Source organism: Leucoraja erinacea, chromosome 1 (assembly GCF_028641065.1).
Source record: "Leucoraja erinacea ecotype New England chromosome 1, Leri_hhj_1, whole genome shotgun sequence".
NCBI lineage: Eukaryota > Metazoa > Chordata > Chondrichthyes > Rajiformes > Rajidae > Leucoraja > Leucoraja erinaceus.
The window spans coordinates 65,177,605-65,202,394 of record NC_073377.1 but is presented as its reverse complement, the minus strand read 5'-3'; the positions used below and the strand labels follow the sequence as shown (position 1 = coordinate 65,202,394).

General features: G+C 41.5%; 1 long non-coding RNA gene across 1 annotated transcript in view; it reads right to left on the bottom strand.

Annotated features, from left to right (window-relative positions):
- The window catches only part of LOC129697623 (uncharacterized), a 47,560-nt gene extending 41,056 nt beyond the window's left edge, over positions 1-6,504 (bottom strand). The window contains exon 1 of the long non-coding RNA XR_008723555.1: positions 6,319-6,504. This is a non-coding gene — a long non-coding RNA (uncharacterized LOC129697623). The remainder of the gene's footprint in view (positions 1-6,318) is intronic.
- Positions 6,505-24,790: the final 18,286 nt, after the last annotated feature.

Sequence of the window (24,790 nt, the reverse complement as noted above, 5' to 3'; positions counted from 1 at the left end):
AATAAAATGAACCAAAAGACACAATTTCCGTTCATTCTTTTTTGACGGAGATTCTCCACTTTGGTTTCAAAATGTCAGTGGTGTAAACTTTTTTGCAGACTTAGATAAGCTCAGAGCTTTACCTTGTCAAAATAATCATTTTGGTAAAAATTGAGCACACAAAACTAATTGGATTAATTGGATTAGGTGATGCGTGAATTTGTAAATAATAAAACGGCCACAAAACGGAAGGGTTTATGTCAATGAATTTTATCGGCAATGATCCTTTAGTATTATAAGAAGGCAAATTCAATGCTGGATAGACACAAAAAGCTGGAGTGACTCAGTGGGACAGGCAGCATCTCTGGAGAGAAGGAATGGGTGACGTTTCGGGTCGAGACCCTTCTTCAGACTGGTTTGGGACCTCTCTCTCTATCCCTCCCCCACCCAAGTCACATTAGCTTCTCATTTTCACCCTACAAACAGCTAACAATGGTCTATTTCCTTTATCATCATACCTTTTTTGTATATCTTTCATTCATTGTTCTTTATCTCTCCATATCACCCTCTATATCTCTCGTTTCCCTTATCCCTATCCAGTCTGAAGAAGGGTCTCAACCCGAAACGTCACCCATTCCTTCTCTCCAGAGATGCTGCCTGTCCAGCTGAGTTACTCCAGCTTTTTGTGTCTATCTTCAGTTTAAACCAGCATCTGCAGTTCCTGCTTACACAACATTCAATGCTAGCATTTATATCAAGACTGGAATACAAACACAGAGATGTAATGCTGAGGCCCTATAAGGCGCTAGTCAAGCCGCATATGGAGTACTGAGAGCAAATCTGGGCCCCATATCTGAGGAAGGATATGCTGGCTCTGGAAATGGTCCAAATGAGGTTTGCAAGAATGATTCCAGGGTTAGCATATGATGAGCATTTGACAGCGCTGGGCCTCTACTCACTGAAGTTTGGAAGGTTGAGGGGGGACTTCATTGAAACTTAGAGAATAATGAAAGGCATAGATAGAGTGGATGTGAAAAGGATGTTTCCACTGGTGGGAAAGTCTAGGACCAGAGGTCATAGCCTCAGAATTAAAGGGTGCTCTTTTAGAAAGGAGGTGAGGAAGAACTTATTTAGTCAGAGGGTAGTCTATCTGAGGGACTCATTGCCACCAGAGGGCTGTGGAGGCCAAGCCAGTGGATATTTTTTAAGGCATAGATAGACAAATTCTTGATTAGAATGGGTATCAAGGGTTATGGGGGGAAGGCTGGAAAATGGGATTAGGTGGCAGAGATCAGACATGATTGAATGGCGGAGTAGACTCGATGGGTTGAATGGCATAACTCTACTATAACCTGTGAACTTGTGGAAGTTCTCAGGTAAACATTGGCAACTGGCAAGGACACAGCAGCCTAGTCCTATCAACCTACATGGACAGGCCAGGGTGGATATTCCTTTGTGTACCACATGGGTGAATTGCAAGAAACCAAGTTAGAGCTATAATTACTCGAAAGTTGAATGTAAGATCATTGCAGTGCAAAAGATGCAGCAGTGCATGGTATTTTGTTGTTGTTTGTGTTACTTACTATGATTATAGTTCTATACCATGTAATTCTTTAGTAATTTCTTATAAATATTTCATGTTATATTATTTGTAATATTTCATATTATCATAGTTTCAGTATTGCTTAGTTTCAATATTTGTTTTAGAAATATTTATTGGCTATGATGCTCTGTGGTTTTTGGCTCCTTTTATCCCACCCTGATGGGTTTTGGCTGAACACAGAAAACTGGTTTCAGGGATGATCTACAGGAGTTTAAAACTAGATCCTTGTGGGTGAAAGTTCACAAAATACTGGAGCAACCCAGCAGGTCAGGAAACATCTCTAGAAAACACGGATCAATTACATTTCGGGTTGTGACTCTTCTGACTATCTTCTAGATCCCTGGGAGTGGGAGCTGCAGCCAACTAACAGCAGTGGCATTTCAGATCAATCTGACACATAGGCTCATTCCTAGCACAAAGCCAGAGATGCTAGGAGGCTACTTATCACAGGCAGCACAAGACATCACACCTCAGACAACCTTTTCAACGCTAGCACCTTCTTATAACCATATAACCATCTAACAATTACAGCACGGAAACAGGCCATCTCGACCCTTCTAGTCCGTGCCGAACACATAATCTTCCCTAGTCCCATATACCTGCGCTCAGACCATAACCCTCCATTCCCTTCCCATCCATATAACTATCCAACTATCCAATTCTTCATTGACCTATCCAGTTCTTCATTGACCTTCCTCACAGGATCAGAAGTGGGGATGTTTGCGGATGATTGTTCTATCTGGGACATGGGACAATAAAACACTCTTGACTCTTAAAGACAATGGACAATAGGTGCAGGAGAAGGCCATTCGGCCCTTCGAGCCAGCACCGCCATTCAATGTGACCATGGCTGATCATCCCCAATCATCATTGATAATGTTCCACTCGCAGTTTTGTCTGAATGCAACAAAAACCTCTAGCCGCAGCTGAAGAATGGCAAGCAGCGTCCGTATGACACAGTGCCATACAATCAGTGATCCCAACAAGAGAGAGTCCAAATATTTTCTCCTGACATTCCCCTTGGAGCTTTCCTTGTGTTTTGATTCTATGCCAGCTACGGGGATTTGGCTGTTGTCAGATTGTCGAGACATAATTTCCAGTGTAACGTTGATGAGTCCATAATATTAAAATCCCCCCCCCCCCATGGTCGCTCTGTGGAGCAGAGTTAATGACATGCCAGCATCTGTCACTCAGTTTATCCAAGACTTCAGATGAGTCTGAGAAAATGTGGAATTTACTTAGCTGGTAGCAACCGGAAAAGGGCTGTTGCTTTTGGGAATCATTAGCTTCAGTCAGCATGGTTCAGCCCTTTGTGAATTCAACCCCTTCTTCCAATACTTTAAGTTACTAACAGGTGGTATCAATATACCTTTATATGTGTCTTAGAGGTGTCAGATGACTGAAGATAGGAAATATGGCAATTTGTTCAAAAAGGGCAGCAGGGACAAGGCAGATAATTACCAGTGTGAATTTAATGTCAGTGGTAGGGAAGTTAACAGGATTAATCTACAATTGGAAAGGCTGGGATTAATCAACATTATTGAGCATGTTATTGTCAGGGAGAGATCCTGTTTTATAGATTTGATTGAGTTTTACAGAGGTAAGAAAATGCGTTGATCAATGCATCAATGATCTCATGAATTGAGAACAACATGGTTAATATAGTTGGCACGGCCTTCAGTTGGTGTATTATATGCAGTGCTGGTCACCTCGCTATGGGAAGGGCATGATTGCACTCGAGAGGAAGCAGAGGAGATTCATCAGGTTGCCTGGGATGGAATGTGTTAGTTATGAGAGACTGGATATGCTCCATTTCTTTTCCTTGAAGGAGAGGACGTTGTGATGACACCTGATGAAGGTATACTAAATAATGAAGGTAGACAAAAATGCTGGAGAAACTCAGCGGGTGAGGCAGGATCTATGGAGCAAAGGAAATAGGCAACGTTTCTGGCCGAAACCCTTCTTTAGACTGATGTGAAGGTGGGGCGGGAAGAAGAAAGGAAGAGGAGGAGCCAGAGGGCTGAGGGAGAGCTGAGAAGGGGAAGAGAAAGTAAGGACTCCCTGAAATTAGAGAAGTCAATGTTCATACCGCTGGGGTGCAAACTGCCCAAGCGAAATATGAGGCGTTGCTCCTCCAATTTACAGTGGTCCTCACTCTGGCCATGGAGGAAGCTGAGGACAGAAGGGTCGGATTCGGAATGGGAGGGGGGGTTGAAGTGCTGACCCACCGGGAGATCAGGTTGGTTATTGCGGACCGAGCGGAGGTGTTCGGCGAAGCGATCGCCAAGCCAACGCTTGGTCTCACCGATGTAGATCAGCTGACATCTAGAGCAGCGGATGCAATAGATGAGGTTGGAGGAAGTGCAAGTGAACCTTTGCTGCACCTGGAAAGACTGCTTGGGTCCTTGAATGCAGTCAAAGGGGGAGGTAAAGCGACAAGTGTAGCATTTCTTGCGGTTGCAAGGGAAAGTGCCCGGAGAGGGGGTGGTTCGGGTGGGAAGGGACGAATTGACCAGGGAGTTGCGGAGGCAGCGGTCTCTGCGGAAAGCAGACAAGGGAGGAGATGGGAAGATGTGGCAAGTGGTGGGGTCACGTGGAGGTGGCAAAAATGATGGAGGATTATTTGTTGTACATGACGGCTAGTCGGGTGGAAGGTGAGGACAAGGGGGACTCTGCCCTTGTTAGAGTGGGGGGATGGGTAGTGAGAGTAGAGTCACGGGGTATAGAAGAGACCCTGGTGAGAGCCTCATCTATGGTAGAAGAAGGGAACCTCCATTCCCTGAAGAATGAGGACATCTCCGATGCCCTGGTGGGGAACACCTCATCCTAGGTGCAGATGCGGCGTAGACGGAGAGATTGGGAGTAGGGGGATGGAGTCCTTACAGGAAGCAGGGTGGGAAGCAGTGTAGTCCAGATAGCCATGGGCTTAAACATACAAAATTATAAGGTGGTTAGATAGTAAGAAACATTTCCCACTAGCGGGAATGTTCAAACTAGAGGGCACAGGTTTAGGGTATAGGTTAAGGGGCTTGGAAAGGACATGAAGAAGAACCTTTTCACCTAGAAGCTGGTGGGAATGTGGAATGCACTGCCTCAGTGGATGGTGGAGGTAGATACTCTCACTGCATCTAAGAATCCAGATGAGCACCTTAATTGCCAAACGTACGCAAGGCTACAGACTAAGTGCTAGTACCTGGAATCAGTGTGGATGGGTTATTGATCATCCATGAATGGAGGGAATGGAGGGTGTATGGGCTTTTTTAGTGTTGTATGACTATATGTTCAGGTGCACTATCACGATGGTCGGGGCTGCACCATTTCACTCTTATTCCAAATTAGCTGGTTATGAGTAAACTTGACAGATAAAGCTAAATTGCACAATGTGTACAATATACATGCAAGAAGTATATTTTTGTTGTTAAACTGTGATATTGGACACTCCCATCTTTGAAGATCAGATTTAAACTTCTCTGGCGCCTGCTTAAAATAAACAATTCCAATGGATTCGAGAAAGCTACTTAAAGAAATTTCAAGAGAAGAAATTTAGCGTGGCACAGTCCTGGTGGAGCTGCTGCTTCACAGCGGCAGCAACCTGGGTTTGATCCTGACCTTGGTTGCTGTCTGTAGCAACCGCGGTCATTCGGACTGTAAACTCCTATCTCACCAGGGACTAACCTTACTGCACCACTCTACTGCTTTTTTTTTTTTAATTGCTGTTTTTTTCCCTTTTTCCTTCCGCCCACAATATTTAATATGAAAAAGAATATGTGATTCTGTTACATTCTGTTTGTAGTTTGTTTGAGTTGTTTGTTTGTTTGTCTTTTTGCACAAAGTCCGCGAGCATTGCCACTTTTCATTTCACTGCACATCTCGTATGTGTATGTGACAAATAAACTTGACTTGACTCGTCTGTGTGGAGTTGCATGTTCTCCTTGTGACTGTGTGGGTTTCCTCTGGGTTCTCCGGTCTCCTCCCGCATTCCAAAGACGTGCGGTTCATAGGTTTAATAGGTTTAATTGGCCCCCATAAATTACCCAAAGTATCTAGTGAGTGGATGAGAGAGTGCGATAACATAGAATGAATGTGAACGGATGATCCATGCGTGGAGCGAAGGTGTTTGAATCCGATGAGCTGAACGCACATTTTTCATGCTGTATCTCTAAACTAAACTGAAACAGGAAAAGTGTTTGGGGTGTTGGAAATAATGAGCAGAAATAAATCTCTGCAGGTATAGTAGAGAGGACCACAGGGGCAATATTTCTCCAATGGTCACATATAGACACAGTAGTGATTATCTGCATATGCTGATGAAAACTACAAATGTTAGTGGTTTATATAAGAACCTAAAGAATTAAATAATACTGGACTTTTTTCAGTTGATACAAAGCCCTTTGTAGAAGCATTGTAAGACTTGGAGATACAAATCGGAGTTACTGTACTACTAAGTGGTAAGAAATTGCACTTAGGACGTTTGATCCCAAGGGACGTAGGCCTTTTCTGCTGACATATTGTTTATAGAAAGGTAACAGCTGACAAGTGTGCTATTTATTCGGCATCAAAAGATTTGCAGTGAACCAGTCCTCAAAAGTTGACCTTACCAGCCCGTGATCCCTTTTAATCCATGTTCCAAATGACAGATCGACCTGTTGCCAAACCTCACCAGATGAGATAATGTCACTTCAAATAAACATTGAATAACAAGCATCGAACTACATATTAAGTATTTTCCCAAATACCATCTAGAGCTGGTGCTGAAAGGAAACATGTAGTTTCTGTCATCTTGCACTTAATTGCCTTCTGCATTCTTTTATCAGGAGCTAGCTTCCTCAACCCTGTGCAAAGGATATAGTTGAATATTGTATTTGTTTAATGCACATTTACCGTTACAAACATTGATTCATAATTTGATATACTTGGGCTTTTAAACACATATAATGAAACATCCTGCATTTTAAAAATAAATATTTTTGGAGTAGGTAGGAAATCCCATGGAATAAAGTATACAAATGTGCAGCCTTTCTACATTGTATACAAGGGAATGTGTCCATAATTCCCAAGATAACAGGCTGCCTATCTTACTGGGGGTGAGAGTATAGAAAGTATAAAAAGTGAGAGAATTGAGAATTGAGAAAGTGACATGTATGTCACTGGAATTAAGCTGGAAAGACACTAAGTGGTGGAGTAACTCAGCAGATCAGGCAGCATCCCTGGAGAACATGGATAGGTGACCTTTCAGGTCGGGACCCTTCTTCAGACTGGTCCCAACACAAAAAAAAATCACCTATCCATGTTCTGCAGGGATGCTGCCTGACTCACTGAGTTACTCCAGCAGTTTTTTGTCTTTTTTTTGTAAACCAGCATCTGCAGTTCCTTGTTTCGACACAAGCTGGAAAGACTTGTAGTAACTGTTTTTTAAATACATGCTTATGAACAACATTAGACAGAGGAAACTTGAATAATACCTCCATTTTTTTCTAGTGTTTCAACATTTTACTTGTACACAATAATCACATAGATTTAACAGAAATGTGTGAATTTCTTGTTCGCTGCTGTGTTGTATTGTATTGCAAGTAAGAGCTCAAAATGAAACAGCAGTTACTTGTGTTGTTGAGGGATATCTCAGGCAACTTTGCGAACTGCCACATCGTCAGCAGTTCTGAAAATGCACAGGGGAAACCAAAGGGGGCGCTGTCTCTACATGCTGTGCATGGAGGGGGAAGGGGAGAGTAAGCAGTGTAAATGGGATACAATAGTTCACATTCACATTCAGACCACATGCTGAACACCCCCCACATAAGCATCCTCGATCTTTCCTCACCGGCATTAAGTCAGATTTAGCATACTGCAAAAATGTGAATTTATTCAGTGAAGAAACTGCAATGAAGTTATGTCATTGCCCCCATTGTATGTCAATTTTTAAAAATCTCATTACTTAAACAGCAAAAAAATGCTGCCATGATAATGTTTTTGTTACATTAACAATAGCGCAATCACAATTTTAATCGTTTGGACAATGTTATCCTTAAGCTGATTGTATTTTTGCTGCAGATGCAATGATAACTTGCATCGCATTTTTGTTCTGTCTTTGTGAAGCACTGAGCCTTGTAGAAAGGTTTTTGCAGAAAAATACTTTTGACCACAAGTCAATCATAAGGCCCAAGGAATGGAAGTAGAATTAGGTCATTCACCCCATCAAGTACTTCTGTCAGGTCTACACTGAATGGCCTGGAGGCTCTGAGGGATGAGCAGACAGTAGTTTGTATGGGATGAAGACAAAATAGACTGCAGATGTTGGAATCTAGACCAAAACAGAATACTGGAAGAACATAGTGGGGAAAGCAACATCTGTGGAGGCAAAAGCTGTAAATTGGCTGAGAGAAAAGGGACAAGATTGGTAGTAGAAACATAGAAACATAGAAATTAGGTGCAGGAGTAGGCCATTCGGCCCTTCGAGCCTGCACCGCCATTCAATATGATCATGGCTGATCATCCAACTCAGTATCCCGTACCTGCCTTCTCTCCATACCCCCTGATCCCCTTAGCCACAAGCGCCACATCTAACTCCCTCTTAAATATAGCCAATGAACTGGCCTCAACTACCCTCTGTGGCAGAGAGTTCCAGAGATTCACCACTCTCTGTGTGAAAAAAGTTCTTCTCATCTCGGTTTTTAAAGGATTTCCCCCTTATCCTTAAGCTGTGACCCCTTGTCCTGGACTTCCCCAACATCGGGAGCAATCTTCCTGCATCTAGCCTGTCCCACCCCTTAAGAATTTTGTAAGTTTCTATAAGATCCTCTCTCAATCTCCTAAATCCTAGAGAGTATAAACCAAGTCTATCCAGTCTTTCTTCATAAGACAGTCCTGACATCCCAGGAATCAGTCTGGTGAACCTTCTCTGCACTCCCTCTATGGCAATAATGTCCTTCCTCAGATTTGGAGACCAAAACTGTACGCAATACTCCAGGTGTGGTCTCACCAAGACCCTGTACAACTGCAGTAGAACCTCCCTGTTCCTATATTCAAATCCTTTTGCAATGAAAGCTAACATACCATTCGCTTTCTTTACTGCCTGCTGCACCTGCATGCCTACCTTCAATGACTGGTGTACCATGACACCCAGGTCTCGCTGCATCTCCCCCTTTCCCAATCGGCCACCATTTAGATAATAGTCTGCTTTCCCGTTTTTGCCACCAAAATGGATAACCTCACATTTATCCACATTATACTGCATCTGCCAAACATTTGCCCACTCACCCAGCCTATCCAAGTCACCTTGCAGTCTCCTAGCATCCTCCTCACAGCTAACACTGCCCCCCAGCTTAGTGTCATCCGCAAACTTGGAGATATTGCCTTCAATTCCCTCATTCAGATCATTAATATATATTGTAAATAGCTGGGGTCCCAGCACTGAGCCTTGCGGTACCCCACTTGTCACTGCCTGCCATTGTGAAAAGGACCCGTTTACTCCTACTCTTTGCTTCCTGTTTGCCAGCCAGTTCTCTATGCACATCAATACTGAACCCCCAATGCCGTGTGCTATAAGTTTGTATACTAATCTCTTATGTGGGACCTTGTCGAAAGCCTTCTGGAAGTACAGATACACCACATCCACTGGTTCTCCCCTATCCACGCTACTAGTTACATCCTCGAAAAATTCTATAAGATTCGTCAGACATGATTTACCTTTCGTAAATCCATGCTGACTTTGTCCAATGATTTCACCACTTTCCAAATGTGCTGCTATCCCATCTTTAATAACTGACTCTAGCAGTTTTCCCCACTACCGATGTTAGACTAACTGGTCTGTAATTCCCCATTTTCTCTCTCCCTCCCTTCTTAAAAAGTGGGGTTACGTTTGCTGCCAATCTTCAGGAACTACTCCAGAATCTAAAGAGTTTTGAAAGATTATTACTAATGCATCCACTATTTCTGGAGCTACTTCCTTAAGTACTCTGGGATGCAGCCTATCTGGCCCTGGGGATTTATCGGCCTTTAATCCATTCAATTTACCCAACACCACTTCCCGGCTAACCTGGATTTCACTCAATTCCTCCAACTCCTTTGACCCGCGGTCCCCTGCTATTTCCAGCAAATTATTTATGTCTTCCTTAGTGAAGATGGAACCAAAGTAGTTATTCAATTGGTCCGCCATACCCTTGTTCCCCATGATCAACTCATCTGTTTCTGACTGCAAGGGACCTACATTTGTTTTAACTAATCTCTTTCTTTTCACATATCTATAAAAACGTTTGCAGTCAGTTTTTATGTTCCCTGCCAGTTTTCTTTCATAATCTATTTTCCCTTTCCCAATTAAGCCCTTTGTCCTCCTCCTCTGCTGGTCTTTGAATTTCTCCCAGTCCTCCGGTATGCTGCTTTTTCTGGCTAATTTGTACGCATCATCCTTCGCTTTGATACTATCCCTGATTTCCCTTGTTATCCATGGATGTACTACCTTCCCTGATTTATTCTTTTGCCAAACTGGGATGAACAATTTTTGTAGTTCATCCATGCAGTCTTTAAATGTCTTCCATTGCATATCCACCATCAACCCTTTTAGAATTAATTGCCAGTCAATCTTGGCCAATTCACGTCTCATACCCTCAAAGTTACCTTTCTTTAAGTTCAGAACCATTGTTTCTGAATTAACAATGTCACTCTCCATCCTAATGAAGAACTCAACCATATTATGGTCACTCTTGCCCAAGGGGGCACGTACAACAAGATTGCTAACTAACCCTTCCTCATTACTCAATACCCAGTCTAAACCCAGTAGTACATAGAGGCTGGGATAGAGGCTGATGAAAATGGAACCAAGTGGGGGATTTAGGTGGGTTAGAAGCTAAAGGGCAGTAGGTTGAACCATGTGAGGAGGGGATGATGAACAGATGTAACTAAGTGTGGATAGTTTGGAGGGAAGAACAAAGGGATAAGAAAACTAGGTGCACAGATGGGGGGGGGGGGGGGGGTGAGGGTTTGTTGAACGGACCAGGGAATCCCAAAGACAGCCCTCCCTGTATAAAGCAGAGAGCGTGAATAGAGGGAAAGATGTGACCGGTGATGGATTGACGTTGGAACTGGCAGAAATGGTGAAGGATGATGTGCTGGAGAAGGGGGAGAACAGACAGGTCCTGAAGGGCCAATGGACTCTGGTGAGGTTAAAGGTGAAGGCTATAGGAACTTTACTGCAGTTCTAATTGGGGGGGTGGGAGGGGCAAGTGGGGGAGTGGGCTTTGGGGGGGGGGGGGGGGGGGGGGGGGTTACAGGGCGGAATCCATTGGGAAATGGAGGAAATTGAGCTCCAATGTGACCTATCTGTCCTCGGCTTTCTCCATTGCCATTGGAAGAACAACATTTCATATTCCGCTTGGATAGCTTATATCACCATGGTATTGAATATTACAGATTCAGGTAACCCACATCCCTCATGCACTCCTCCCACATACTCTCACCTTCTCACCGAGTATTTGTCTTCCTTTGCAATCCCTACCACCCCCCCCCTCCCCCCACCTCTTTTCCCATCATCCACTACATCTGATTCCACCTATCATCCCCAAGCACCTGCTCCCATCCCCCCCTCCCCCCATTAACTGTCTACTGGCCAGCTTCATGTTCCCTTTCAATCACGATATAGGATCTCAAAGACCTCGATTTACACCTTTTGCCTCCCCAGATGCTGCTTGACCAGATTAGATTTTCCATTGCTCTTTTTTTGACCCAATGGAATGGTTATCCGAGAAGAGTGACATAGACACTAGCCGGAACTCTCACCAAAACACCGCTTTGTGCTGCAATGCTATATTCCCAGCTCAGTTCTGCTCCCCTAACCTGGAATACCTGATCATAAAAGGCCGACCCTTTTCCTACCATAGGAATTCACCTCTACCATCTTATCAGAAGTCTACGTACCACCCAAAGCTAATACCAAGATACTTACACAGTTGTCAACTCTCTTGAGGCAGTAAACCCTGATGCCCTATTCATCTTTGCCGATGACTGCAATTAAGTTCATTAGTTATAGGAGCAAAATTAGGCCATTTGGCCCATCAAGTCTATTCTGCTATTTAATCTTGGTTGATGTGACCTTCTTTCTCAACCACATTCTCCTGCCTTCTCCCTATAACCCCTGACATCCACACTAGTCAAGAATCTATCAATCTCCACCTAAAAAATATCCATTGGCTTGGCCTCCACAGCCTTCTGTGGCAATGAATTCCACAGATTCATTTCCCTCTGACTAAAGAAATTCCTCTTCATCTCCTTTCTACAGGTATGTCATTTTATTCTGAGGCTATGGTCTCTGGTCCTAGACTCTCCCACTAGTGGAAACATCCTCTCCACATCCACGCTCAGACCTTTCACTATTCGGTAAGTTTCAATGAGATACCCCATCATCCTTCTAAACTCCATCGAATACAGGCCCAATACCATAAAACGCTCATCATATGCTAACCCAATCGTTCCCGGAATCATTCTCGTCATCCTCCTCTGGATCCTCTCCAACGTCAGCACATCCTTCCTCAGATATGGGGCCCAAAACTGCTCCAATTAAGCAAAGTTCAGGGACATAATCCCCAAATAGCATCAGTACATCTCCTGCTCCATGCAGGGCAGGACACTCTAGACCACTGCTACACCACCTCAGGTATGTCTATCGCTCCATTGCTCGCCCTCACTTCAGCCAGTTTGATCATCTGTCAGTACTGCTGCTGGCAGCTTCCAGATGGATTGAAGCTCGAGGTACCAATGAGAATAATACCCCAATGGTCTGAGGAGGCAGAGGGTCGACTGCCATGAGACACTGGACTGGACAAGACCACTTCGACCAGCCTGAGTGAGTATATTTCAGTTGTCAGCCATTTCATCTAAATACATTGGCGAGTGCGATCTGACAATGCAATTAAGCTCTATCCTAACCAGAAACCTAGGGTGAACAGAAATATTCCCTCTGTCTTTTAGACCATTTTGAACAGGCAAACAAAGTCCCACCGAGGCATGTGGCACCGCCCCCCGCTGGCTCTGTCTGACTCATCTTGGGAATCATGTTTGATCTGCTTTGTTAAGGGCCTGTCCCACTTGGGCGTCATTTGATGTCATTTACGCGACAGGCCAGTAGTGACTGTTGCGTGACTATCGCGCAAAAACCGTCTAGCAGTACGACAGTCGCGAGCCAGTCGCGTGCTCTTGAGGGCCCTGCTTCTTTTGGGAGCCATTTGCGATGTCGTTCGTAGTTAGTCCGATCACCATGGTAAGGATTTTCCCAGTGAAAACATTTCAAAACGACGTGCACTGTATACCTGCGTGGTCACGTGGTGCGGCGCTCAAATGACGCACAAATAATCCGCCGACGGCGTACGGGCGGCGCATGGTTACGGGCGTTGACGCACAGTGATACATAATAAATTAGCATAGGCAATGTTCGTGCGTCACTGTGCGTAACCATGCATCACCACGTGCTACACGTACGCAGTCAGTACGTCAGTGTAAGTCATCAGTACGTCAGTGTGTGCAAGGAATACGTGTCGCAGGAGACGCGCAAAGATTTTGTGCATTCCAAAATCCTGGGGCGCCGCACGTTACCACGCCTCACTGCATACGCCACCACGCCTCACCACGCGCCATGCGTGCATCACGACGCGCCAACCGATTTTTAGGATGTCGCGCAAATGACGCCCAAGTGGGACAGTCCCTTTAGGGTCAACTTTCAGAAAGCAACCGGCCTGGATGGGGCCATTGGACAGGTTTTGAAATAATGTCCAAATCAACTGGCCACACATTTCAACAACAACTCTCAGTGAAGAAGGGTCTCAACCCAAAATGTCACATATTCCTTTTCTTCAGAGATGCTGTCTGCCCCGCTGAGTTACTCCAGAATTTTCTGTCTATCTTTGGTGTAAACCAGCATCTGCTGCTCCTTCCTGCACCATCTGCTGCAGTAGGTTTCATCTGCTAATGAAACCTCTATCATTCCAGTCCACAAGAAAAGTAAAGTGACCTGTATCAACACTCTCATTGACTAATAAAGAAGTGCTTTGAAAGACTGGTAATGGCCCACAGTCTGCACCGGTTTTCCAGGCAATCCCGAACCCTTGCAATTTATGTACAGGAAAAGTAGGGCTATCATGAATGCCATCCTTCGTGCAACTATATGTAGCTTGGGATCACCTTGTCAATAAAAACACCTATGTCATGATGCTATTCATTGACTACAGCTCAGCCTTCAACACCGTAATACCAAATAACCTCATCTCTTTGACTCCTAGACTGTGTGGCGCAGAGCCTGGAAAGATGCCAACACTAACAACGAAGAGGTTATCACAGACCCTACATTGAAACCGCAGGGATTTGACGTCCATCACAAGAAATGGCTAACCATGAACAGAATCCGCACCCTCCATACAAGAACAGCCCATCACCTCCATAAGTGGGGGATGAGCAACTGCGGACTAGAGACCAGACCATCCCACACATTGTGAATGACTGCTCACTGAGGTTTTTCTATGGTGGCATCAAAGCCATCCACCCAGCAACTGATGCTGTCCTGGCCTGGATGTCTACCCTTGACCTACAACTTTACGCTGTGCACGCCATACTCGAGAAGAAAAATACCTCATCTCTAAACATCTGGACCTTGGGACCTCCATCTGCAACTGGCTGCTAGACTTCCTAACCGGCAGCCATCAGTTAATTAGAAATAGACATAATATTTGCTCAATCCTGACCCTCATTCTGGTGCCCCACAGGGTTGTTTGCTTGGTCCCCTGCTTTGCTTCCTGTACAGTAGCAGACTGGGTCTAAAAATATTGGTTGCCAGGAGAAAAAGGGGCCCACTTCATCAGGGGCCCACTTGCCATCGGGCAAGCTGACACACTGGCCAGTCCGCCACTGTTCCTGTATATCCATGACTCTCTGCTTCCCCAACTACACTGCCAACTCAATCTTTAAGTTCGCCGATGATGCCACTGTTGTCGGTCGGATCAACAACATTAGTGATAAAAGAACAAACAAAAAATGTTTTTGAAATAAATGACACGCCGGGTATTTCTGCATCGCTATTATGGGAAACCTTCAAGGCATATATTCGCGGCGTCATAATCTCTTACCAAAGTTTAAAAAATAAGGAAAATAAAGGAGGATAGAACAGGAAATGAAATTACTAGAACTGGACAATGCAACTGACCAAAACCATAAATAAACATAATAAGATAACTTTATTGAAATATAAAATCAATAGAATACTATCGGCAAGAGTAATAAGATTATTCCAAATTACAAAACAAGCACACTTCGAATTTCGGGATAAGCCACATAAATTACTTGCGAGGCAACTGAAGCAACAAGAAAAGGAAAATACTATCACTAAAATTAAATCGGATAAGGGTGAGTTTCTAACACTGCCAAAGGATATTAATAAGAGATTTGCCCAATTTTATCATAATTTATATACATCTAAAATAAATACAGATGTTAGTAAAATTACAAATTTTTTAGATAATTGCAATCTCCCAAAATTGGATAGTTTAGAACAAGAGCAATTAGGAGCACGGATTACTGGTGAAGAAATAAAACAAATAATAAACTCACTGAAAAATGGGAAGACCCCAGGACCAGATGGTTTTAGTAATGAATTTTATAAAAGATTTCAGGAGTCAATTGTACCAAGATTGCTATGTCACTCTTCAAGGGTGATGCTAAATGCATTTCGTTGTCTCTGTACTGTACACTGACAATGACAATTAAAATTGAATCTGAATCTGATTATTCAATTTATACAAGCAGGCCTATACTGAAAATAAACTACCAGAAACCCTAGCAGAAGCAAGAATAACGCTTATACCAAAAAAAGATAAAGATTTAGATGAACCGGGTTCTTATAGAGCTATTTCACTTCTAAATACGGATCAGAAAATTTTAGCAAAGATTCTAGCTAGAAGACTGAATAATTATATTAACAATTTAATAAATACGGATCAAACAGGATTTATACCCAAAAGACAATCATTTAATAATTTGAGAAGGCTTTTCAATATAATGAACTCTCACAATAATGAAGATATTTCAGTTGTTACGCTGGATGCAGAGAAGGCATTTGATCAGGTAGAATGGCAGTATTTATACAAGGTACTCCAAAAATTTAATACGGAAGAGAATTTTATTAGATGGGTTAAACTACTTTACGATAGACTTACGGCAAGAATATAAACTAACAATATTCTATTTCCAAAATGTTACTTATCAAGGGGTAATGGACAAGGTTGTGCCTTATCACCATTGCTATTTGCCCTTATGATAGAACCGCTGGCAAAAAGGATTAGAAATCACCTGAATATTCACGGATATAACACTAAGAACTCAAAGAATAAAATTTCATTATACGCTGATGATATCCTTTTATATATTACTAATACACAAACAAGTATACCCACATTATTAACATTAATTGAGGAATTCGGCTCTTTTTCAGGATATAGAATAAATTGGAATAAAAGCGAAATTATGTCTTTAAAACCACAGGACTCGAGACACTTACTAAAATCCCCCATCAAAATTGCAACAGAAAAATTCAAGTAGCTGGGTATTCAAATTACGAGAAGACACAAATCATTATTTATTGCCAATTTTATGCCACTATTAAATAAACTGAATGATACGATTAAATTTTGGAAAACGCTCCCGCTCTCATTGATAGGTACAATTAACGCTATAAAAATGACTTTCTTACCACAATTAATATATTTGTTTCAAGCGATCCCAATATATATTCCAAAATACTTTTTCAAAAAACTAGATTCTACTATCACTAATTTTATATGGGACTACAGAACACATAGAATTCAACTAAAGCATTTGTGTAAACCTAAAGAAGTTGGGGGTTTATCATTACCTAACTTTATGTATTACTACTGGGCAGTGCATATTAAGAACATAATGTACTGGTTGGATAGTTCCACTCAGCAGTTGGAGTGGATAAGAATGGAGAAAGAGGAGTGCTATCCGCACGATATAGGAACGATCTTGCTCTCACCGGTAAAATTGAATAGTATAATATAAGAAGAACCCAATTATTCACCATACAATAAGAATTTGGAAACAAATAAAAGTATCCTTGAAATTAAATAATCTATCAGTACTCACCCCACTATTGAACAATCCCGCATTCAAATCATCTCTCATCGACAAAACATATCAACAATGGGATAGACTGGGGATTAGGAAAGTAGGGGATATGTATGAATTGTTATCATTTCAACATTTAAAATTAAAATTTAAATTTAAATTGAAGGATAATCAATATTTTAAATATATACAAATATGTGACTTTATGAGGAAATATATACATAGATTTCAAACTATATTTTTAGACCCTTTAGAAGAAGCAATGAATATTAAGGCTGATTCACAAAAACTAATATCATACTTTTATAATAATATATTAAATAGAGAATTACCCTCAACAGAAGCACTAAGAGAAGATTGGAAACATGAGCTAATGATAAAGATCTCGAAGGATAGATGGGAAAAGTATCTGATGAACACACATAATTGTTTATTAATGCAAGACATAATTTATTTAATTCAAATTATTACATAGACTATATTATTCAAAAACGAGGTTGAATAAATTTTATCCAAATGTCTCTCCCAGATGCGATAAATGTTTGTTTCAAAACGCTAATATAACACATTCATTTGTAGGATGTACAAAGTTGAATAAATTTTGGAGTGATATATTTGATATATTTACAAAGTTTTTCAAGTCCACAATAGAACCTAAAACGGAATGGATTATATTTGGAATAATAGTAGAAGATATCAATTTAAATAAAGACCAAAACTTTTTTTTAAATTATGGGTTAATAATTGGAAAGAAATTGATACATAAATTTTGGAAAAATACAACCATACCAACTGTTAAAATGTGGATTAGGAATATGATGGACATAGCACGCCTTGAAGAAATGAGACTCCGACTAATAGATAAATATGACCAATTCTTAAGGAGTTGGTCTCCTTTCATCAACTTTTTGGAATCATGTGATGCAGCGGTACCGTAAAGATTGCTGATTTCAGGTCATGACGTGGATAGATCTACATCTCCGAATAAAGATTTGAAAATTTCTCTTTTAAGGGGCCTTCTCTCCTATTTCTACTTTCCACTTTTTCTTTTTTTTATATACACACTTGACGTTTTTCTATTCTCTACCATCTATTTTTCTTCTTTTTCCCCTTTCTATTGTTTTCTTTTTCTTGTCTTGCTTACTTCCTTCTCAAAACATAAAACTAGAGGTTGTACATAGAATGGATTACGGTATGACATAGTTGGCACCTAAAATTAGGTTCCACTGTACTGTTTTGTACTGTATTAACTTCTAATAAAATAAAAAAAAAAAAAACCAAAAAAAAAACATTAGTGATATGGAGTACAGAAAAGAGATTTGGCTACCTTGTGCCATGGTATGTCGAAATCACGACCTGAAGTAATACTCAAAGACTCAATATTTTAACCACCAGCAACATGCTTTATTTTACTTGCCATAAGGGGAGAGCACCTCAATCAAGGGCTGTGGTCACAGCACCAATGATCATTGCAATGCACGCATATTTATACAGAGGAGTAAGCAAGTTTCTTAACATAGCGCTAGTAGAACAGCAATCTAACCTTAAATGTCAGCAAGGCAGAAGAGTTAGTTGTCGCCTCAAGGAAGCGAGGGCGTTATCTTAACTTTGTCTTTGTCAACAGAGCTACTGTGGAGATGGTCGAGAACTTCAGGTTATTAGGCATCCATATCACCAGCAACCTAAACTGGACTTTTTGCATTGATCAGATGATCAGGAAAGTATAGAAATGTATTGCTTGCTTGGGCATCTGAGAATATTCAACACGTCCACAAGGATTCTCTTGAACTTCTACAGATGTGCTATAGAAAGTGTTCTGTGGGGATGTACCCAAGCCTGGTATAGCAACTGCTCGTGTCCTGCTGAACCTGCAGAGAGTGGTGAACACAGCCTTGGCTTTCACTGTCTCATCGCTTCCTTCCATCTAGTTCACCTTCATGCTGCATTGTATCAAGGAGGCTGGAAGTATGCTCGTTAAAGGGCCTGTCCCACTTGGGTGACCTAATCCGAGAGTTCTGACGAGTTTGCCCTCGACTCATACTCGCAGCATGGTCGACACGAGGTCATAGGAGGTCTTCATAACTCTCCTTCATGCTCAGCAGTATCTTTCTCCGCATGGCATATTTTAAAATGGGTTTATACTTGTGTAGGCAAAAATTACAGGCTATGGGGAAAGAATGAAGGATTGGCTTTTTAGAGAACCGGTACAGGTAAAGTCAAATGAATTTCTGTAAAATGAAAATATAAGTAGATGTATTTTTCCAACATGTGAGGTTATCCACTTTGGTAGCGAAAACAGGAAGGCAGATTACTCTCTAATGGCGTCAAGTTGGGGAAAGGGGAAGTACAATGGGATCTGGGGGTCGTTGTTCATCAGTCTATGAAAGTAAGCATGCATGTACAGCGGTACAGGGCAGTGTAAAAGAAATATAAGTAAATTCCAACATGTTATCCACTTGGCCTTTATAATGGCGTCAAGAAAGGGAAGTACAGTGGGATCTGGGGGGTTGTACATCAGTCTAATATATCCGCATGGCCTTTAACAAGAGCAATTGAATATATCCGCATTAAACTTCATCTGTCATGCATCTGTCCACTCCCCCAACCTGTCCAAGTCACCCTGCATTCTCATAGCATCCTCCTCACAGTTCACACTGCCACCCAGCTTTGTGTCATCTGCAAATTTGCTAACGTTACTTTTAATCCCTTCATCTAAATCAATAATGTATATTGTAAATGACTGCGGTCCCAGCACCGAGCCTTGCAGTACCCCACTAGTCACTGCCTGCCATTCTGAAAGAGACCCGTTAATCCCTACTCTTTGTTTCCTGTCTGCCAAACAATTTTCTATCCATGTCAGCACCCTACCCCCAATAGTTTATGCTCTAATTTTGCCCACTAATCTCCTATGTGGGATCTTATCAAAGGCTTTCTGAAAGTCCAGGTACACTACATCCACTGGCTCTCCCTTGTCCATTTTCCTAGTTACGTCCTCAAAAAATTCCAGACGATTAGTCAAGCATGATTTCCCGTTTGTAAATCCAAACTGACATGGACCGATCCTGTTACTGTTATCCAAATGTGCCGCTATTTCATCTTTTATAATTGACTCCAGCATCTTCCCCACCACCAATGTCAGGCTAACTGGTCTATAATTCCCTGTTTTCTCTCTCCCGCCTTTCTTAAAAAGTGGGATTAAGTCTACATGGCCTCTCTCCATTCCTCCAGACAAAATGCTTCACCTTACATTTCTCTGCATTAAATTCCATCTGCTATCTGCTTGACCATTCAGCCAACCTCCTATATGAATGACGGTGCTGGCTCGAAGGGCCGAATGGCCTCCTCCTGCACCTATTTTCTATATTTCAATGTTTCTATGTCTATATCCGGTTGTAATGAATTGATATCACTCATTCTTTGTCATATCTCGAAGGTTGGATTCATCAACAAATATTGAAATATTATTTTGTGTCCCAATATCAAAGTCAGTTATATACAGGAATAAAAGAACCAATTATACCACTGATCCTTGGGGAACACCAATGTTTCCCATCTCTCAATATGAAAAAGAACCATTTATTTGTTTTCCTTTTTTTTTGTCTTTGCGTAAATTTTTATTCAAGCAGACAATTATCCGCCTATTCCATTACCTCAATATTTACGTTTAGTTTAGTTTGGTCCGCATTGACCTGCGACCCCCGCACATTTTTGGAAAGAAAACTTCCTTACTTCTGGGAAATAATCTTCTATCCAATTTCTTTTCTCTGTTCTGCATCCCAACTTGAGCTTGATAAGTCAGTAGCCCAGGTTAACATATCATTTGATTCAGTTTTGATGAAGGGGTGTTCAAGCTGTAACACAAACTCTGTTTTCTCATTGCCCAGACCCTGCCCAGCCTGCAGAGTGTTCCCAGTAGTTTTTGTTTTTATTGCCCATTTCCAACGCCTGCAGTTTTTTTGATGTTCATATCATCTAACTTCATGGCAACAGTAACACGGGAGAAATGCTGCTGCAAAATCTTTCCTTTTCATGGGCAAATATTTCCACAGTATATTCGCCTGGACTTCCACTATGTTTGTTCTGATGCTGCCAAAAGCAGAGGAGACCTGAAGTTCAAATTTGAATTACTTCCATATTTCCTCTGCCATTTGGTAGTGAAAAGATGCAATTACAGGGACCAGTGAGACTTTAATTGATTCACATGTTGGTGACAGCTTAATGAGACTCACTATCACTTCAACTCCAAGCTGAAACCTCCAGAATAAAACATTTGACTTTTTGCAATTGGTTCCTAATTGCAGAGAACGTGATTGTACCAAGTCATGCAAAAAAGTCTGCAAAAGAGAAATAAAGTAATCTTACCGAGAAGTATTAGAGTAATGGAAACCCCATACAACAGACTGAACAAAGTACTTTGTTGCCCCTGAGCTGCACTCTTTTATAGCAGTGCATTTTACAGTGCTAGGGGCCATTAGCCTGTGGGTGCTGAAATCCTGTCACGTGCTTGCTGTAGGCTGTTGGAATGTTGCAGATAAACAGAAACAGATCAGATTAGAAGCGGCATTTTGCTGGACGGCGCAGTACAAACTGAAAGCATTCAAAAACTTTCAGCAATGTCATATTGTAACTGTTTCATTCACTTCTTGCTAACCATGTGACATTTCACTCAGTTTGGCCTGCCTTAAGGCAACGTCAATTATACAGTGCTTGAGGTCCTTTAAATCTATGTAAGATAAGGCGTGCCAGTCCTCAGAGGACAGGCAATTGCTATAAGATGCCACTTGATATAGTGACCCCTGACAATGTGCTAATAATTCCCAGGAGAAATTGGCCAGGCTTGCTAAGTCATGACGAATGATGCTGTCATATACTGTCCCTTCCTGCTGGTTAATAGTTCCTTGCAAAGGAAGTTTGCATGAAGATGAATAGTGTATTAGCAATGGAACTAAAATACTGGCACACTATCAAACTGTAACAAAATACATTTGCAATTCATACCAAGGATTATCTGAAAGGATTGACATTGTCTTAAAAGGATTGAACCACAATATAATTACAGTAAAATCAATCTGTCAGCAGAAGATAGACAGTTACTTTTTGTGTCATGTTTACCTTTTTCAGTAGAGACCTACACTCCTGGGTTTGAAGCAGCAATCTCACAAACGTGAATAGTTAAGCATGCCAATAGAAAGAAAAATTAAACATTCTTGTCCCAAGTGTTTCTAATTAAAAGATTAAGGCCAACATTTTGTCATTATATTCAACATACATTTCTTACATCTGATAGAACTCTCGAGGAAATAGCTCTCAGTGTTTAAAGGGAATCTTGTGTCAACCCCTTACTTTTCCTTTTCCTCTTTCAACCTTTTTTAAATTGTTTCCCTGTATTTAGACGTTGAAATTACTCCATTGCAAAAATTATTGTTCTGTAAGTAAAGGAAATTCAAAAGGCAATGGGTTAACATGTCTGCCTTATTGCCTCATTTTTCACTGATGGTGACAGGGCAGCTGCTTATTGTAACAGGACACACCAGGAGATACTAAACTGCCAGGAACAGACTATGAAAACAGAAAGTAAATAGACAATAATGGAATAATAAGGCTCTGTCTGAGAAATACAAATGCAATGTTTGCACCTGGGCTGCTTGCAGTTACATTTATCATCTCCCGGCAATGAGTTTGTTATACATATACGTCTTCATCAGCAGTAGATGAACAGAAGTAGGCCAATTTGGTTTTAAACATTGTTTGATTTACCTCAGGCAATGCCCCCATGTCGTTCACGAGACAAATCTGCAATTAGAGTAAAAAATCTTCTGTTTTGGTTTAACAGAATTCGCCCAAGGTTATTGGCTTTGAGTTTTGCTAAAGTTAGCAATTAACTGATTTCCCTACAGGGAAATGGTTTAACTGGTCTATAATAGTCCTGCCCTTTCACAAGAATTTAGTTCTGCACAGTCCTCGTCAGTCTGGGAAATGGGCCATGAACCTCCATGGTGCTGGGTCTCTGAGCTCTGGTGTGGGCCAGCACACAAGAGATGCACCTTCATGTGGCGAAGAAGGCTGACACAATTAGATTTGATGAACGTCACCACATACTCTTGCTTTTGTGCTATTCATCTTATTATTTCATAGATGAGCCAATCCACTGAGAATGATTCCCAGAACCATCTCTTTGAATAAAAGCTATAGCTAATTTGAACAAAATGCAGCCTAGACATCTTGATTTATGGTCAGAACGCCATTACAGTAACACGTCAGCACAAAATAACTCCTCTGATTATTGACGGAATTAACCACAGCATGTGATGATGAATGTAATCGAGATGAATGCTTGTTGCTTGCAGTTGATCAGGATCCCTAGGTATTGTGTCTTCATACATCGAAGTGATAAATTAATCCTCTTAAATTATGATCTACTTCTAACTTGTACAAAGAGGATATTCCAATTATATTTCTGGAATTCCAAATTTGTGGTATTACAACCATATAATTCTGATTTAAATTAGTTATAATCAACTGAGTATTTTGTTTGCAACATCATTCCATTTACCTATAAATAGAAAGTGCATGCTTGAAAACAATGTATGATGGGATATTGGGAACAATATTTCTTCTAATGGCAGAGTTATACCACGTAAAATAAATGGGGCAAATGCCATTCAGAAAAATATCAGCATGGGGTTTTTAGAAACTTAGAAACATAGAAAATAGGTGCAGGAGTAGGCCATTCGGCCCTTCGAGCCGGCACCGCCATTCAATATGATCATGGCTGATCATCCAACTTCCTGGACTTGTGAAAATACTTGTCAAAAATACCTGATGGTTCAAAGCTTGTTCTGGGAATCTGCACCACCCACAATCACCGGCCACTTCACAGGAAGATTAGAACATTGTTTCAGCACCTTGGCAATCATCCTGATGTAGCTGAAACTAAAGGACAACAATAATTTGATCCAAGACACATCTTTTCCTCAATGTGTCTTGTATTGTCCTGTAAGGACTAGGTAGCAAAACAATTTGATTGAAGTTTGCGGGGAACTGCAAAAGACTATATTATTATTGGACTATATTTGTTATTTATTGAACTTTTATTTTCTGCCCTTTTTTACATATTCACATATTCTGTTGTGCTGCAGCAAGTAAGAATTTCATTGTCCCATCCATCCAGGACATATGACAATAAAACACTCTTGACTCTTGACTTGGCTCTTGGAAATTTAAAGGGTGTTTTTTAAATGACCTGTGACCTCATTGTTTTTGGATTTATGCATGTGGAGGACAGAGGGCAGGGTAGAGATAAAAGGTGTCCAATACCAGTCGTCAGAGTATCAAATCATCAACCGCACGGAGCACAAATCAAAATTATTGTTGAGGATTAGGTTTATTACTATCATGGACTGATCCAGGATGGGGAGGAATCTACCTACATACAGGAAGTGTCACAGCTAGTACCATCACAACAACATGGGGCTCAATGCTCTTGAGACAGCGGAATTGATAGTAGACTTTAGGAGAGCTCCCACTCCCCTAACCCCACTCACCATCAACAACACCACAGTCACATCTGTGGATTCTTTTAAGTTCCTGGGAACCATAATCTCCAAGGACCTTAAGTGGGGGGGCTACCATCAACTCCACAGTCAAAAAGGTTCAACACAGGAAGTACTTCCTGCGGCAGCTGAGGAAGCACAATCTGCCACAGGCAATGATGGTCCAATTCTATATGGCCATCATAGAGTCTGTCCTCATCTTCTCCATCATGGTCTGGTTCGGCTCAGCCACCAAGCACGACATCCGGAGGTTGCAGCGAATCGTCCGATCAACTGAGAAGGTTATTGGCTGCAACCTTCTGACGAACTGTACACTGCAAGGGCCAGGAAGCGAGTGGGTAAGATCATCTCTGACCCCTCTCAACCTGGTCACAAACTCTTTGAATCACTTCCCTCTGGAAAGCAACTCTTACTGTGAAAGCTCCCACAGCCAGACATAAAAACAAAATTTTCCCACAAGTAGTTGCTCTACTTAATAACCAAAAATCTGTAACCTCCTTTTGCTCTGATATTTTATTTAATTCACATGTTTAATCAATAA